At 37.7% G+C, this 17129-nt stretch overlaps 1 protein-coding gene and 1 long non-coding RNA gene across 14 annotated transcripts in view; one reads left to right on the top strand and one right to left on the bottom strand.

The window, feature by feature from the left end:
* The window catches only part of LOC124079325 (uncharacterized), a 53625-nt gene extending 53126 nt beyond the window's left edge, over positions 1 to 499 (bottom strand). Inside the window, exon 1 of one of the 2 annotated variants that reach the window (XR_009225152.1) lies at positions 353 to 499. This is a non-coding gene — a long non-coding RNA (uncharacterized LOC124079325). Of the gene's footprint in view, positions 1 to 201; positions 292 to 352 lie in introns of those variants that run through there. The other variant, XR_009225153.1, reaches the window with a different exon arrangement.
* Positions 415 to 17129, top strand: part of Socs5 (suppressor of cytokine signaling 5) — a 56053-nt gene continuing 39338 nt past the window's right edge. For 5 of the 12 annotated variants that reach the window (XM_046424828.2, XM_046424804.2, XM_058573395.1 and 2 more), the window contains exon 1: positions 709 to 908. The gene's annotated coding sequence lies outside the window, so the exon portion shown is untranslated. Of the gene's footprint in view, positions 577 to 708; positions 909 to 935; positions 1198 to 17129 lie in introns of those variants that run through there. The other 7 variants (XM_046424789.2, XM_046424780.2, XM_046424772.2 and 4 more) reach the window with 3 other exon arrangements.

The raw sequence follows: 17129 nt of genomic DNA, 5'->3' as shown, positions 1-17129 counted from the left end.
GGAATGGGAATACTTCAATTAAATGAGGTGCCCGGTTTCCCGTGGATCTTGAAATTTTGTGACTGAGTGGCTCCATGCTGGAGGGAGCTAGGGAGACTCATTCACATTTTCCTACCGGGCACTCACACCCTCCATTCAGTATTTTCCTCTCCTCCCTCACGAGAGTTGAATGCTGGGACAAAGACTTCCCCCGGGTCCTACCTGAGGTTGACCTTCCAGCCCCAAACCCACCACCAGCCCTTCTGCATCCACGTGACTCTCAGCCCTGATGACTCTTTGCCACCCACCCCTCCTCTCGGGCAGCAGCCCGCTTTACCCCGCCCCTCAATCCACGTGACCGCTTCCCTCTCACCTGACTGGCTCCTTCCTTTCCCTGGCCGGACCCGGCCTCCGTCGCAGCTGCCCGACTCCAAAATGGAGGCTGCGCACAGCGCGCACCCGAGCGGCCGGACCTCCCAGGCTCCCGGGCCGCCCCCTTCTCGTTCTCTGCCTCCCTCCTTCGGCCTTCACCTACACGCCTCCGGATTGGCCGCTGGGAATCCCGCCCCACCAAAGCCCCGCCTGCTATTGGTCACGGTAGGCTGCCCTTCAGAGAGGCGTGCCCCCGCCCGCCCCCAGCCCCGGGAGGTATTTTCCATTCCGGTGGGGGTTGGGGGAATGGGGGAGGGGAAAAGAGGGAAGAGGGGGAGGTGGCCGGGGAAGGGGGTGGGGGCCAGGCGGGGGCATCCGGCCGAGCTGGGGTCTCCGGGCTTCGTCCGGAGGAAGCGAGGTTGCGCTGGCTGGGCAGTCGGAGGGGACGGGACGCACCGGCGGGCGAGCGGACTCGCCCTCTTGATGACTGAGCCGTCCGGGCCCGTCCTGCCTGGCCGCAGGTGCCCTGGATGAGGCCGACCCGTGCGTCCCGGCCGGTGAGTGTCCCCGCGGTAGTCCAGCCGGCCGCCTGCCCCCGGCCCCTGCGCCGCCGTTAGTGGCCACCTCTCCTTGCCCCAGTGCCCGCGCCCGGCGCAGTCCGCCTCCGGCCGGCGCCTCCGCACCCTGCGGAGGTGGCACGGGCCCTGGGGCCGGGATGGGCCGGCCGGGAAGAGGACCGCAAGCCCGGGCCGTGAGCCGATGCAAACCGCGCGGCGCGTAGTAGGAGCTTGCGCGTAGTAGGCTCTCAGTGCATTTCTGAAGAATTCCTTTTCAGTTTGGAGGAAGGTAGGGTACCTAAGGGAAAAGGGGGTCGTCCCGGGTATTAGGAGAGTGTTCGTGATTCGGGTCGGGGGCAGGCCACCGAGTGGGGGCTCAAGGGAAGGGGGCACCGGTCAAGTCATTTTGGGCTCTACTGCTTCGATCTGGGGAGTCCTCAAGGTCGAAGAGGAAAGGTCCGCTGGGAGATGAAGGAGGGAACCAGCGAGTGTGGATGGGAGAAGTGACTGGAGCATCTCTGGAGGTTTAACCCGAGGTGTAGGTTAGGAAAGGATGCGGAGGCGGGCGCAGGGAAGACCCCGGTGCAGCAATTTGGGCTTTTAAGATTCTTTGGTGCTGGGATTTGGGTATTGGAGTAGCCAAAGCAGAGTGACTTTGTGGAGAGGGAGTTGCGTTTAAAGGATGCTGTGAAACAGTGTAAGTACATCTTTGGTTCTGAACTTTCAAAGGTTTGGGGGATCACACAGTTACTAGTAGGTTTTGACATTTTCTTTTGGCATTTCAACCCCATAGGTGGCTTGTCGCTGGACTTGGTCAGTGATCCTTTATATTAAATTGTCTGTATATATTTGATGGTATTTTTTCAGTTACTAGTTTTGCTGGACATTCTTATAACTACACCTTAAAATTCTTGTAGCAGACACTCTATACTGGTGACTTACTTCCCTATTTAGTGTTTAGTCTGAACTGTACTATTATAATTTGCCACTAACTTCTATTCTAGAAGTTTAATTCATGCTTTTTCTTTTGTTTCTTTACAAGGTCATGCAAAATTGAACTATATATTTCATAGAAGTTTTAAAATATTTTAAGTGTTGAATTGGGAAGATATTGGTAAGCTAACAGCTTACCAAGAAATTAACTTGAGTTCTGACAGTTGGGACTCTTATGTCAAATGCATAATTCTAATTTTAAAAATCTTACATTTACATAACACTTTTGAGAATGGACTGGGAACAGAGACAAGGATTACCAAGATTAGTCAGTGGCTGTTCACAGAGTCTACCTTTGTGGCAGTCCAAGAAGATTCTTCATTTCACTGAAAAGAGTAAGCTAATAACTACACTTCTAGATCTTTAGTCTTTTTTTTCTTTCTTTCTTCTAATTTTTGTGTGTATTTGTGTGTGTACTGAGGATTGAAACCAGGGTCACTTTACCACTGAGCCACATCCCCAGCCCTTTTTATTTTTTATTTTGCTGGGCCTGGCAAAGTTGCCCAGGCGGGCCTCCCACTTGGGATCCTCCTGCCACAGCCTCTCAGGTTGCTGGGATTACAGCAATCCCCATTTGCGCCTGGGTTTAATTTTTTATTCTCTTAATCATGAATATTACTAATTCCTTATATTTGTTGCATACTCTACAGTTTACAAAATGAAAGCTCATTGATTAGGGAGTACTTAAACATACTTTTCAAAAATTTCTAGATCATACTTTGCCCTTTAATTCATCAGAAAAAACAATTCTGCAAAAAGGTGCTGTAATGTTTTTGGTTGGCCTTCTAGTTCTTGAATAACTAATGAATAGTCATTTTTTTTTTATCCCTATTGTCCTTGAATTTTACTATTTGTCCTTAGGGAGAATGTACTGGCATACAAAACAGTAGCCTAAAATATTGAAACTTAACACCTTTTAACATATGTCTCCTCCATTATTCACCTTGAGAATTATCTATGGCAAACCAGTTGTTGGGAAGACTCTTTTCTCACCTTGATTAAATTGGTCTGTTTTCTCCTGTTGTAGAACTAAGAATAATAATGCTTATTGGCTATGAAGTAATGATAATAACTAAACAGAATGAGAATGCAAAGCTTGGAAAAGATGTATGTGTATGAGTCATATTTTTTTTAGAGTTGGAAGAGTAGGCCATGGAGATGATTGTTTTGCAAATCAGGAAACTAAGGCCCAGAACAGTTGAAGGGACTAAATTGCTAGTTAAGTGCTGGAGCCAGGATTAGTGGGCAGAGTTTCTGGACTCCAGGCAAGAGTTTTTTCTGCTTTATCACATTCACACTGTTTATTTCTAAAGTATTCTAGTGCCAACTGTAAATAGTTTTTGGATTATTTGTGATGATGTTCTCTTCTAAGGATGGAGAAATTTGGTTGAATGCTGTTCTTTGTGAGATGATGTAAAATTGGATGAGCTTTTTATTCTGAATTTTAAAACAATTTGCTGCGTTATTGGTGGGAATGCTGATAGTTTTCTCATTGGAAAGAGATAAACTATCATGTAGATTAAAATATTAGATGAACATCTCAGAGTAGTCTAGCAGTGTAAAATTTTTATGCTAAAACTAATTGCTTAAAATTTTAGAATTCAAAGGCTTTCATATTTTTAAAGCGAATTATATGAAAATTATTATTTGCAGTAAGTGTGGGGTTTTGTTATGTTAAATTTTGGTACCTTTAAGGAGAACAGTAGTAGAATTATAGATAGTTATGAAAGCATAATTTTTAACATATTTATTATAGAGAAAGGATTTGTTTCTCAACCACTTAACATGACTCTCAGACAAGTGAGTTAACTACTGTGTGCCTAGGTTTTCTCATATGTAAAGTGTGGTTATTGAAAGTACCTGCCTCATAGCATAGTAGTGAAGATTAATTATGCCTAGCAATAGTAAGGGCACAGTAAATACTAGACATTACTTTCTGTGGTTCATTAGGTATAAGTAGGCATTGTATGTTCATTTGTTTCCTTGCTGTTAGCTCAGTCGCTTTCAGGCTACAAAAAAATTCCCATGTAAATACAGGGTCAATAATTGTCTGCCTTAAGGGGCACTTAGTGCAAATGATGTTCTCTTGGTTTTTTGTTATTGTCCTTATCCTTCCTCTGCTTACCTTGAACCTTAATTAGAGCTGCATATCAAGTTAGAGTTAATGTGTCCTTTTTTTTTTTTTTTTGAATGCTGTGTGAGATTAAAATATGCCACCAAAGTGTGCGTCTTTGGCATATTTCCAGATGGCTATTCGGAGTGGCTAGAGACACAGGAATAGCTCTGAAAAGCTGTCCCTTTGTGGGGGAGAGTTGCATCTGTAGAGGAAACCCACATTAGTGAAATAAACAGCTCTGCAAACAGGGTTTCTGTAAGGCTTTATTATCTGGGTTTAGGAAAGATCATAAGACTCCCTACTTCCCTCTAAGACCCCAGTGTTTCCACAGAATGTTACATATTATTTTGAGGCTCTTACTTGAGATACTTTATGGGTATGGGGCAACATCTTTGTTCCCAGTGCATTTCTTCTCTTTACCCTGAGATAACCTGTTGTTATTATTGCCCCTTCTTCTTTGACATCCCCCAGGCTCCCAAGCTCCTGTTCCTTTCTGCTGAGAATACTATTTGAATTCAGCCATCAGGCTCCTTTTAAAAATGTTTGTGGTGCTAGGGATTGAATCCAGGGCCTGTGCATGCAAGCCAAGTGCTCTACCATTAAGCTATACCCCCAGCTCAGGCCCTTTTTTGAGTGTCATGTTTTGTATGGTGCCCTAATAATTATATTATTGTACATAAATAATTTTGTATGCCATTTCTCATAATGCCAATCTATTATCAGTTTATTTTATAAACTTAAATATCAAACTGTGGAAGGGGGAATGTCATTCTTTTCTACAATGTCATTGGGAGACCTTGCTGCAGTTTCATTAATCTAGAGTGAAAATGTTAGTTGTTGATTTGCAGGTGTTCTAGTTAAAATGCAGTCAGTTTTAGAGGCCTGCTAGGTAAGCTTAAGTAAGGAAGTCAGGAATTTATAAGGTCTGTTAGTGAGTGATTGCACCTTTTCTGCCAGTGGAACCATGAAAAAAAAATCATTGAATCTTGTTTTAAGTGAATGTTTTGATTGCTTTATTCATTAAATTGTTAGGTTTACATGATACAATTGTGTAATTCCAGTTTTATAACATAGTTCTTTTTACTTTGATGTAACCCAAGTCCAACTAATGTAAAGAACCTTGTGGTTTAGCAGATGTTTCTGATGGTGACAGTTGGAGTCATTAGCTATCTCAGAATTCTTTAATGTGTGCCACCTAAGATGGTGGATTTCTTCAGTTCTGCCTTCTCAGTTTCTTCTATTGCTATTATAGCACTCTTCTTCCATTTGTGGTCCTCTTCGATTTTCATTCATTTTTGCAGCTTTTTCCTTCTGATAACATCTTTGCCTCCTGTCTCAACATGTATCTTATTATGCTTAATTTTTAATGGCTTTTTGAACATTAATTTCTGCTAATTTTTAAATGTATCTCACTTTTTAAAAAATATTATTTTAATTTATTTGTTGATGAACCTTTTATTTATTTATATATGGTGTGAGAATCGAACCCAGTGCCTCACGCATGCTAGGCGAGTGTTCAACCCCAGCTCTTTCACTTTCTTTTAATTTCCCTTATTTTTGGAATTTCATCAAACCGAGTTCATTTTATACTTGAGGGATGAAAATCAGAAAATAAATTATAGCCCCAAAGTAACTTTGTTATGCTAATAGTAGAGTCATACTGTTTGTTGTTTTGGATGTCAAGCAGCCATCCAATTGGTGGTACTTCAGATGATAAGTATATGGATCACTTTAGTCCTAGGTGATGCTCACAGAGCTAAGAGTTACATGTAGCTTTCAAAAGTCTTTAGGCATGTGGCTCAGTGGTACAGCTCTTGCCTCACATGGATGAGATCCTGGATTTGGTCCTTAGTACTGCTAAGTAAATAAATAAATAAATGGTTTATATGGTCATATTTTTCTTCCACTGCAAAATGACCAGCTCCTGGTGTTATTTTGATTAATTATTATAAGAATTAGAGATTATCATGATTTATTGAATACTTATTGGATTTATGGCATGCATTTAGAGATTTTGAAGAACCAAGACATGCAGATGCTTTCTTCAGGCCTGTGACATATTTTAATTATGTGAATACATTATTTAGTTAAATATGAGTGTAGAATACATTAGAAATACCATGTCATATTAAAATATAACCCCTATTCATTTTCTCATTAGGTTAGTGTTTTCTCTATGTATTAAAAATAATATGGCATTGTGATTAGTTATTCAGGGTACATGGACTGAGTATATGTAGACCATGTGGATTACATTTTTAGCTTTGGTGCGGTCCTAGAGAATGAAAGAGGGAAAAATATGAAGTATTCACCTGGTGCAGTGTAATTCTTCACCTACATTAGCCAACTATTCTTTCTTTTTTAAAATTTTTGTTGTTGATAGACATTTATTTTATTTATTTTCATGTGGTACTGAGGATTGAATCCACTGCCTCACCTATGCTAGGCAAGTGCTCTACCACTGAGCCACAGCCTCAGTCCCAAGTATTCTAGGAAGGAAAAGGTGTTTTGTATCTGATTAGAGCAAAATAATCTTGAAAGGGTAATTAAGCTGGATTGTTGACTCATGTTAATGTTGAATAAATTTGCATCTGAGCAGTTTAAATGGAAATTAATTGCTTGCCTTTACATATAGGTGAAAAATTCTACATAATGATTTTAGAGAGGCTGTAATGATACTGTTAAGAAATATAGTATAGTGAGAATATATCCACAGGGTCTTATATGATGTTCAACACTGTGGAAATCAAAATATGCCACTCCTAATATATATATCTGGCATATTTTGAGAGGTTATTTAGAGAAACTGCCAACACTGAAATAGTTCTGAAGAGCTGTCCTTTGTAAAAGAAAATTTACATCTAGAAAGGAAATATGCACTAGTAAACTGTGGCCTACCTTCTCTGAGGTCTCGTTATCTGCTGAAGGAGAATCTAGGAAAGATCATATCACAGGAAAAGAGATTAGAGGTCTATACCTCTTACTGACAGAGATTGCCACAGGTCCTAACCTTTTCTTTTAAGGGTAGCTCAAACTACCTGAGAGGCTTTATCTGCACAAGACAATCTGTTATTAACTATGCATTGCCCCATCCCATGGCTTTTTGACACCTACCCCCAAGAAACCCCAAACCCCTATTTATCCAGTGCATGTGCATGTACTGTCAGCCTTCTTTATGCACAGGTTTTTCATCTGTGTATTCCACCAACCTCACATCAAAAATATTTGGGGCCTTGCATGGTGGCAATGTGCCTATAATTCCCCCTACACAGGAGGATGTGGCAGGAGGACCAAGTTCAAGGTCAGCCTCAGAAACTTAGTGAGACCCTTGCCCAGAATAAAAAAATAAAAGGGCTGGAAATGTAGCTCAATGTTAGCACCCTGATTTAAATCTCCAGTACTGCCAAAGGAAATATTTGGAAAGTTACATCTATCTGTACTGAACATGTATAGACCCTTTTTGTCATTGTTTCATAAACAGCACCATATAACAACTATATTTTATTAGGTATTACAGAGGATGTGCATAGGTTATGTTTGCATATACTATGCCATTTTAATAAAGGACCTGAGCATCTGCAGTGTTTGATATCCTAGGAGTGGAGAGTGTCCAATTCCCCTCTGATAGCAAGAGATTACTGTAGATTCTAAAGCTAAAGAATTAACTCACTAAACATTAAATATAACCTGTTAGGAGAAGTCCAGGAACTTTCTTAAGGTTAAAGTATGTGTGTAGCCAAATGGGGAGCTGATTTATTTGGTTATTTATTTAGTCTTTGATTTTGGCTATTTACACGAGATAGCAGTCTAACCTCATTACCCTTCAGGTGATCAATGCTAGGACCAGTTTTATTAATGTTTAAAAAGTGATTTAAAAGTCACACTGGCAGTGAAAGTTGCCAGATTTGTAGCTGACACCATGTGCTATTCCAGGTAGTTAAAAGCCAAGCCAACAAGGAGAAGCTACAGGAGCATCCTTTGATGAGTGACACAGAACAAGATAATGCATTTAGGAGAAGATATTCCAAATTATATTTATAGGACCTGAGTTGTGACCCAGGAAGGGGATCCAGAAAATTTGTAGATGACTACCTTGAAGGCATTTATTGTAGTTGTCGCTGAGCCACAAAGTCCAAGAATCTGTTGAGGGTGGTTGGGCATAGGTCTGAAAGCACAAATGATGTTGTACATACATAAAAATAATTATAAAGAGGATTACCATTTTTAATTATTTGTTATATTCCAGGCTAAGTGATTTATAGTCTTTCCATTTAATTCTCTTAATAATTCTGAAAGGTAGGTGGCTTATTACATTTTATAGAAGAGGAAATTTGACTCAGGGAAAATAAGTGACTTTCCCAAGTCAGCAGTTATGTGGTGGATTAGGGACTAGGGCTCTAGGCTTTTGATTGTTAATCCTGAACATCTCCCAGGATGTTAGTAGGCATCTCTTAAAACTTCTGATAGTTTTAATTTAGGACTTCTGAAGTGCTCCTTAACTCCTTGCTGTGTTCAGCTTTGGATGTCAGTTACCAAAAGGATAGTGTCTAAATACTTGGAGAGGATTTAGAGACATTCTTTAAATTTTTCCTTTTAAATGAAAGCTGGGGATATTTTGGTGTAGTTTTACCCCTTGTAATTGGCACATAGTTTCTGGCTGCCCAATAAGACATTTCTCCCCCTGACTTACAAAATGCTGGATTATTAATAATCATTAATAAAGGTAACATTAATTAACAAGGAAAATATTGTGTAGTAGAAAAAGTCATCAGGGTAGTAGTCTAGAGACCTGGGTTCTTCTACTGGTATAAAACAATGAAGTGAAAAACATTAGAATATAGGCATAACATTGTTGTTCTTGGAGTAGAGAAATGCTTGAGCCATATCTTGAGAGATGGGCAAGTGACAGAGTTAGAGTTGTAGACAGAGAGTAGAGCAGCATATTTTGGAATCCCAGAAAATTAGTTTGTAAAGACCAAGTGAGTAGGTATGTATGAAAATTCTTTGTAAATTTTAAATGCTGTTCAAATGAGAGTGATAAAGAAATCCTTTTGTTCTTGTAAAGGGTAGACAATGAGGATGCAGTGAAAACTGGTGGCAGGAAAGAAAAAGAGTAGAAACAGCAGAGTGATATTAAAGATGAAAGGGAAAAAGATGTGAAGAAAATAGTTTGCTTTGTGTCTGCTGTATTAAATGTTTGTAACTAAAGAATTATAACAATATACTGTTAAGGAAGAAATTTAGCAGGTAGTTTAAACATTTTATTCACTTTTCCATTTAGGCTACACTGACCATGTTAATAAGGCCAGGAATATGGGCTAATTGAGAGCTGGATGTATTATCTGATTGTTTGGTCACTCATTACTTCTGTGCAGGTTAGTTAATGACTTTAAATAGTAGGGTGCTCATAAAAATAAATAAACTGGACTGAGTTACTATTTATTCTGGGTAATTAAAAATGAAAGGGCATAGTGTGTTTAAAGAGAAGAGTGAAGTTTGATCTTTCTAAGTGAGTGCAAAAGAAAATTAGGAAATCATATTAGGACCAGGGTAGAATGGAAACAAATGGTGAAGAGTCTTTTATGCCATGCTAGGAGTTTGGATTTTTATTTCGTTTTGTAGGTGGGGAAGTGACACAAACAGTTTTGTGTTTTAGAAAAGTAATTATAAGCATAATAAAGAAAATGGGCTGGAGGAAAAGATATTGGGGACATTTACTCACCAAGTAATTATTGAACAAAGAATACATATCACAGGCCGAGTGAATGAGGCAAATTCTCTCTGGCTTTTGATAGGTAGATCTCAATGAAGGATGCCATTTAAGGCTGTGTCATATTTCAGGAAAGAGATTATATGATGATTTGAATTAAGAAATTTATAGTGCAGATAGAAACAAGACCTCTTACTTCAGAAAAACTTAGGATATTTAAGTCTCCAGACTTTGTTAGTATTGGAGGTGATAGAAGTTGAGGATGAGTCTATGGTCCCTCAATTGGCAGTAGGATAAGATGGACAAATTTGTCAGAAGGGGAGTACTGAATTTGCATTCTGACGAGTGATGGTGCTTTTTAGATAAGTAACAGTATGACCAAGATATCATTGAATGTATAGGTTTAGATCAGGTATCTGGTCAGTTTTCTATATATGATTTGGAATTTATATATTTATAATTGAAAATCACGAAATTGTACAAATAATAACCAAACTTTCTACACTATAATGCATTCATAACAAAAAGTAACTTGCATTTCTTGCACTTACTTCAAGAATGTAAACATTTGAAAGTATTTACCTATTATCTACCATGTAGCCTTACCAAAAAAAAAAATGTAAAATATGCATCAGAAAACTAGAAATAGTTAAGTGTCTGAGAAACAGTGTATTGGAGTTTTCCTTCCTTGGTGGCCTGAGTAGCTATGCAGTTACAGTACAGGGGCTGCTCAGAAAATATAGCTCCTTATTCCTCACTGCAGTTTCTTTTTAGAATTCCTATTTGCTTTCTTGGGCTGTAAAGGTAGTCTGAACAGAGACTGAAACTCAAGAGTCTTTTTCATCATCTTTAAAATCTATTCCAGAGCATCCTTAACCCACCAGGTGTTTTTTTTGTTGTTGTTGTTTGCCTCTTTCCTTCCTATCCTTCTAGCACTTTAGAGCGTAGGACCCTGGCAAATCCAAGAAGGAAAAGTAAAGATAGTATGAGAGGAAGAACTACAAAGACTGTTATAACTCTGCAGTTGTTGAGGGCCACAGCCAAGTTGGGATGATGCATGGCATTTTGCAGAAGGGAGTGGTTGAGAGGTGACGCCAGCAAGCCATTGAGATGATGATGGTTATGTTAAGCTGTGTATTCAGCTGTATACAGACCTTTACTGTCCGGCAATAGGGCGGCTCTTGCTGCCTTGGGCGCCCGCTACTTTGGAGTTCCTGTTGAGTTCTCACGGGATCTGGGAGGGTAGGCGGGGAGAGCTGAGAGAGTTCCCGGGGGAGTGTGCGTGGAGTGCTGGTGGAGTTTGCGTAATAAAGTTTGTTCCTGCTCTAGTGGCTCGTGATTTGTGCCCAGCCAGACTGCGGTATGCAGTTCTACCCTAAAAGTTCTCTATAAGCCAGGGGATGGAGTTGGTGAGTCATTAAAATGAGATGTCCAGTTTCAGTTTCATCTGTTAAGGGTAAGATTTTTTAAGTGCTGAGAGGAATGTGGGAAAAAAATCTAACATAGATGATTGGGCACTTAAGGGAGGCAGAAAGATAAGACTGCACAGTGAAAAAAGTAGGAAGATACTTTTAAGATGTGGGGGAAACAGTACCAAGAAAGAACATTAAGGAAAAAAAGCAAGGGCACTGGTGAGCAAAATTCCATATCTAAAATGCATAGTTTTAAGTTGGGATTAATAAAGTATTTAGATGATTGAAGGCTATGTTAGCTTTTCATCACTATAATAAAATATCTTGAGATAACCAGCTTGTAAAGAGAGGGTTTTTTTCTGGAGCACAGTTTTAGAGGTTTCAGCCTGTGATTTGTTGGTGCTTTGGGCCTGTAGTGAGTGAGGTAGTATATAATGGCAGGAGCATGTGGCATAACAAAACTACTTATCTCATGACCGAGAAGCAAAGAAGAAAGAGGAATAGATTAGTGTCCCACAGTCTCCCTTGAGGTCATACCCTCAGGGACCTAAGGACCGCCACAGAAGGTCCCATCTCTTAAAAGTTTCTGCCACCTCCCAGTAGTGCCATAGGGACCAAGCCTTTTGATACTTGTGCCTTGAGGGTCATTCAAGATCCGAACTAGCAGTTTGAATTGGAATTAATAAGAAATTAATAGTAGTTAGATGATTGAAGACCAAGGTTGGAATTGGAACTCCTTCTAGTATATAAGTAGAATTAAACTGAACAGAAGTGGTAATGTAACTTAAATAGCAATTTAGCACTTAAATGATAACTTTATATATAGTTCATAATGTATACAGCACTGATTACTTAATTTTTGTCTAAATGTGTGTGTGTGTGTGTGTGTGTGTATGAATAAGCAAAATTTTGAGTTTGATGAAGTCCTATTTTATGCTAGTGTTTTCTGGGTCCTGAGTTCCCCCACAGTTGTGAAGATAGTCTGTTTCTTTCCACATGCTTTACAGTGATAGCTTTTATTCTTAGGTCTATGAACTGTCTTGGATTGTGTAGTGGGGTTGAAGTATTAGTTGAAGTTAAATGTTTTCCTCCAAGTAGATAGCTAGTTATTTCAGAAAAATTTATTCAAAAGGCTTTCCTTTCCCAATTAGTTGCTTTAGTCAAAGATCAGTTGACAAAATAATTGGGTTGGTTCTATACTGTGTTTGGTTTGTTTCAGTTTGTCAGTTTTTCTGTCTTCATACCAACATGCCATTGTCTTGATTAACATAGCTTTATTTGTCCTGAATAGAGTAATGTAAACCCTCCAATTTTGTTCTTTTTTTTTTTTTTTCGCCCTCAGGATTGTGTAGGCTTTTCTAGGTACTGTGCATTTTCATATAAATTTTGGAATCAGCTTATCAACATCTACAAAAAAAAAAAAAAAAACCTACTGAAATTTTTATTAGAGGTGCACTGAACCTATGAAATTGGAGAAAAATGACATTTTAGCAGTATTTTTTTTTCAATCCATGAACAGAGTGTATCTATTTAATTTCTTTAGCAATGTAATGTACTTTACTGTGGGTGTATTATTTTCATCAAATTTGTGAAATCCTTGTCTTCAAATTTTTTATTTTCCGAGTATCTTTTTTTGCTCTTCAGACTCTAGTCCCACATATGAGCAGCCACTCATAGGTAACTGAGATTCTGTCTATTTTTCTTGCAGTCTCTTTCTCTTTCATTCGGTTTAGAAAATTTCTGTTGCCCTCTCAAGTACATTGATTTTTTTTTTAAACTTTTCCTTTGTCTAATTTGCTGTAATGCCTGTCAAAGTTAATTTCTTATGTTAGATATTCTTTTCACTTCTAGAATTGTGTGGTTCCTTTTTCATATGTACAGTTTCCACTCTGTTGAGACTTCTTGTTGTTGCTCATTATTTTGATGTTTTTGAGTCTTTGAACTCTTTTAATTAAAATCTGTGTATTCATTTTAACCATTTTATGTTATTTTTATGTTATTATTTTCATATTTTATGTTAGTATTTTCTGGGTCCTGAATTAACCCACAATTGTGAAAATAGTCTTGTGTTTCCTTCCAGATGCTTTATAGTGATAACTTATTTTAAAGTTGTGAACTTCTTTGGATTATGTAGTGGGTCCTGCCATATCTGGGTCCTGATTATAGGTTATAATTGCTTTTTCTTATATCTTATTAATTTTCATGGATTTATGATGTCTTTCTTTTTTAAGGTGGGTTGATCTTTCTTTATTACTGTTTTGTTCTGGCAGGCAATCAACTTGATTTTCAAGTTTTGTTTTCAGGGTTTTTGGTTTTAAGGATTTTTGTTTGTCTTGGGAAGTTCTGCAAGAACTAAACTTTAGTTTAGGACTAGTTGATGACCACGATGTCCTTTCTTGCATCTCCTTTGGTTGCCCCCATGTATTGGTCAAGCTTTATTTGCCCTACCTGGTAGGGACTGAGTGATCCCAACAGTATTTGAACTCTGTGAGTTCTTGAATGAGATCTTCCCAGTATTTGTTATTTTCTTGAGCACTTTTCTCTGTCTGGTCTTGTGGAGTTACACAGCATACATACACAGATAGGTATGTGGCTAGAGACTCAAGAAGGTCTCTTTTGCAGATTTTTGAAACGTTTTCTCTGCGTAGCTTCTTCCTTTGTGGTACTGTGCCCTGTGGATTCTTGCTGCTTTAGGGTGCTACAAAGTCTTTTCTGGCTCCTCAACTCAGTCAGATTCTTTTTGGCCCTCCCTCCCTTTCTCCCTCTCTCCTTTCCTCCCTTCCTTCCTTGTGGTTCCAGGCAGAAAGCTGGAAAGTCATAGAATTGCTTCATTTATTTTCCTTCTTTCAGGAAGGAATTATGTTTCCACACTGCCTCTTATCTAATGTCTTAAAACTATCATTTGGTATTTTGTCTAATTTTCTGCCTGCTTGTAATGGGAGGACAATTCTGGACCTTGTTATTGCCTTATGACCAGAAGTCAAAGTCGTTTGCCTCAATGAAGTTACATACCAATGTAAACTCGTTGTAAATTGAAAATATGGTTGTCAAAAATGCATATAATACATTTCACCTATTGAATATGATAGTACACTGTGGAGTGTTGGTTGTTCACCCTTGGGAGTTGTGGCTCTCTGCCGCTGTCCAGCATCAAGAGTGTATCGTACTACATTTTCCTTGCTTGGGAAAAGATCAAGTCAAAGTATCGATTTTAATGAATGTGAAACATTATTTTTCACACCACTGTCAAAAAAGTCATAAGTTGAACCATCATAAATTGGGGACCATCTGAACTGCCCACATTTATTGTTGTTTGTAGTAGCAGGTTTAGCCCAGCATCACTTACTGCATCATAACCTGAAATGGAAATACAGAAACTTTAGTTTTTCTTCATAAAAACGGTATAGTTTTGGTATTTTGTGCTTTTTAGGGTATGACTTGATTTGTAAAATATAGCATCTTTTGATTTTCAGTCAATATAGAGAGGTATAAAGGATGAAAAAATCTTTTGAAAAAGGAAAAATAACTACATATTCTAAAACACAAGAGTTTATGATAGCTATTTGACTTCATTTCAGATTTTTTTATTGAAAATATCTACATAGAAGAGTAATTTTATTTAAAACTTTAAAAAGAGAAACTTGTATTCGTTTTATTAAAAATACTTAAGTTTAATTAATGAAGGTAAATTGTTAAACAGAAACAATCTGGGAAAAATTGCTCAACCACAGATAAATATTTAATTACTGAAAGAGCTATCACTTCCTAAAAGGTCTTCCTCTAAGCTTAAGAAATAAGTTTTTAGAAAAAGGTTAAAGTCATTATGTCTAACTGCATGCTCCAATAGATCTCTCACATAAAAAAGGGTCAAGTGTTGGCATACAGTAGTACAACTTTCTAAATGGCAATTTGGCAATATTCAGAATCCTTTAAAATTTTTATACTCTTTGCCCAAAAATTGCATTTTCAGGAATTGATTCTAAGAAATAAAAGATGCACACAAATGTATATGTGTGTTATTTACTCATCACGATGGCACTTATAATGTTAAAAAATTAGGAATTTAATCTTAAATGATTAAAATTATGGTGTGGCAGTATAACCATACCATTAAATAATTACAAATGATGTTCCTTAAAATTTTTGTTTAGTGTACTGATTATAGTAATTGTCAGGAGATTAAAAATTATGAGTATTAGGATATTTAATGGTAGAATAAAGTTTTCACTAATGTAAAAAGTAGGTTGATACTTTTGAAATCCTTGAAAAGGAAACATTTACTTTTAAAAGTAAGATGTAAACTTTGAATAGATTTTTTAAAATCATCTTGTACTATTTAATATTTTTGACTTTTTCCACAATAAGCATATACTGTGTTCATAATCATCCAAGAACATACTTTAATTTTTAGATTCTTATAAAATTAATGTTTGGGAGGATAAGGAAAGAATTTAAGTGAACTTAGTTTTTTATTATCTTGATGCCTTTTTTCCATTTTTGCAGATAGTTTAGCTTCAACTTTTTTTTAGTTTTAATGAGACATTTATTCTTACACATCTAATATGTATCCTAAATTTTTAAAACAAATTAAAACAATTTCTCATGTCTCATACTGTAATATTGAATTTCCATCAGACACATCATTATGCACTTGAAGAAGTTTAATATTGCTTTCTTCTTTCCTCCCCCCCCCCCCCCCGCCCCACCCCAGAGCTGTTTTGAAGAAGTTTTGGTCTTGCTTTCTTGGCCACTATTTGTAATCCCCTCATTGCAGGTGTTTATGTCCTTATGTTAAAGAAAGAACAGAAGTCAAAGTCTGTATTATTCTAAATAGTATTCTCTATTTGGTGGCTATCCCTTTCATCTTAAGCATATGAACCTAGTGCTCTGCAGGAAGCTTCAAATACTTTGCTGTATATAAAACCTGTTAGAAATCTAGAGAAGAGCAGTTATAGCACAAGCCTGTAATCTCAGTAGCTCGCGAGGCTGAGACAGGAGGATTGGGAGTTCAAAGCCAGTCTCAGCAAAAAAAAAAAAAAAAAGACACTAAGCAAATCAGTGGGTGCTAAGCAACTCAGTGAGATCCTGTCCCTAAATAAAATATGAAATAGGGCTGGGAATGTGGCTTTAGTGGTCAAGTGCCCTTGAGTTCAATATCTGGTTGTCCCCCACACTCCCCGAAAAGAAAGAAATACAGAAAAGAAAGTAATGAACAAATAAGTTAACTCCATAGAGGCACCATTCATACACCATTCATCGATTACTTTAATATAAACTCTTTAGACTGTTCCTTAGCAAATGTAGACCCAGAACTCATTTGGGTGTGAGAGATGTACTTCAGTCTAAGCAAACTCAGAGAAGACTAACATAAAAAACAGAGACTAATATAAAAAGCTTTTAAAATTTATACTAAGATTAAACAAGCCATGATAGTCTGGTGGCATACATCTTTATTGTAAGACTGTATCTCCCAAAAAGATTTGAGTGATTGGGTCCACTGATCAGAGCTTACTGATGCTTTTCTGAAAGCTTGAGACAGTGGTTTATAATTCTACTTTATTGTTAGGCTTTGTGAAGGGCTCTGAAGGTGTAGACAAAGTATTTAACCTGTTGAGCCTCAAGTTTTTAATCATTAAAATAGTAATAACTAGCTACCTTATAGAATTGTAGAGAATTAAATAAAACAATCCATGTAAAATGACTGGTACAGTGCCTAGCAGATATCCTCTTCATTGTTCAGATTATTTAATTTCTTCTACTTCTAGATTTGAAGTCTGGAATTTAAGAAAGTGTACTTGATCTTTCCTTGTTCCCTGCAGATGTTTCTGGGAACTCGACTGTTTTGGTATTACAGAGGCACTAATATCACTTGATTTACAAGAGTATCATTGTTTGGAGTAGAAACTTTTACTCAATCTAGTTAAGAATTATGAATTTTTACATATATTATGTTTTACTGATATATTTAGTAAGAATCTTTATTTTAAGAA

The sequence above is a fragment of the Marmota monax genome, unplaced genomic scaffold, assembly GCF_021218885.2.
Source record: "Marmota monax isolate L192 unplaced genomic scaffold, Marmota_monax_Labrador192_F-V1.1 WCK01_AAM20220418_F8-fsc00015, whole genome shotgun sequence".
Lineage (NCBI taxonomy): Eukaryota > Metazoa > Chordata > Mammalia > Rodentia > Sciuridae > Marmota > Marmota monax.
Note: the sequence above shows the minus strand (reverse complement) of the source record. Positions and strands in the feature narration are given on the sequence as shown.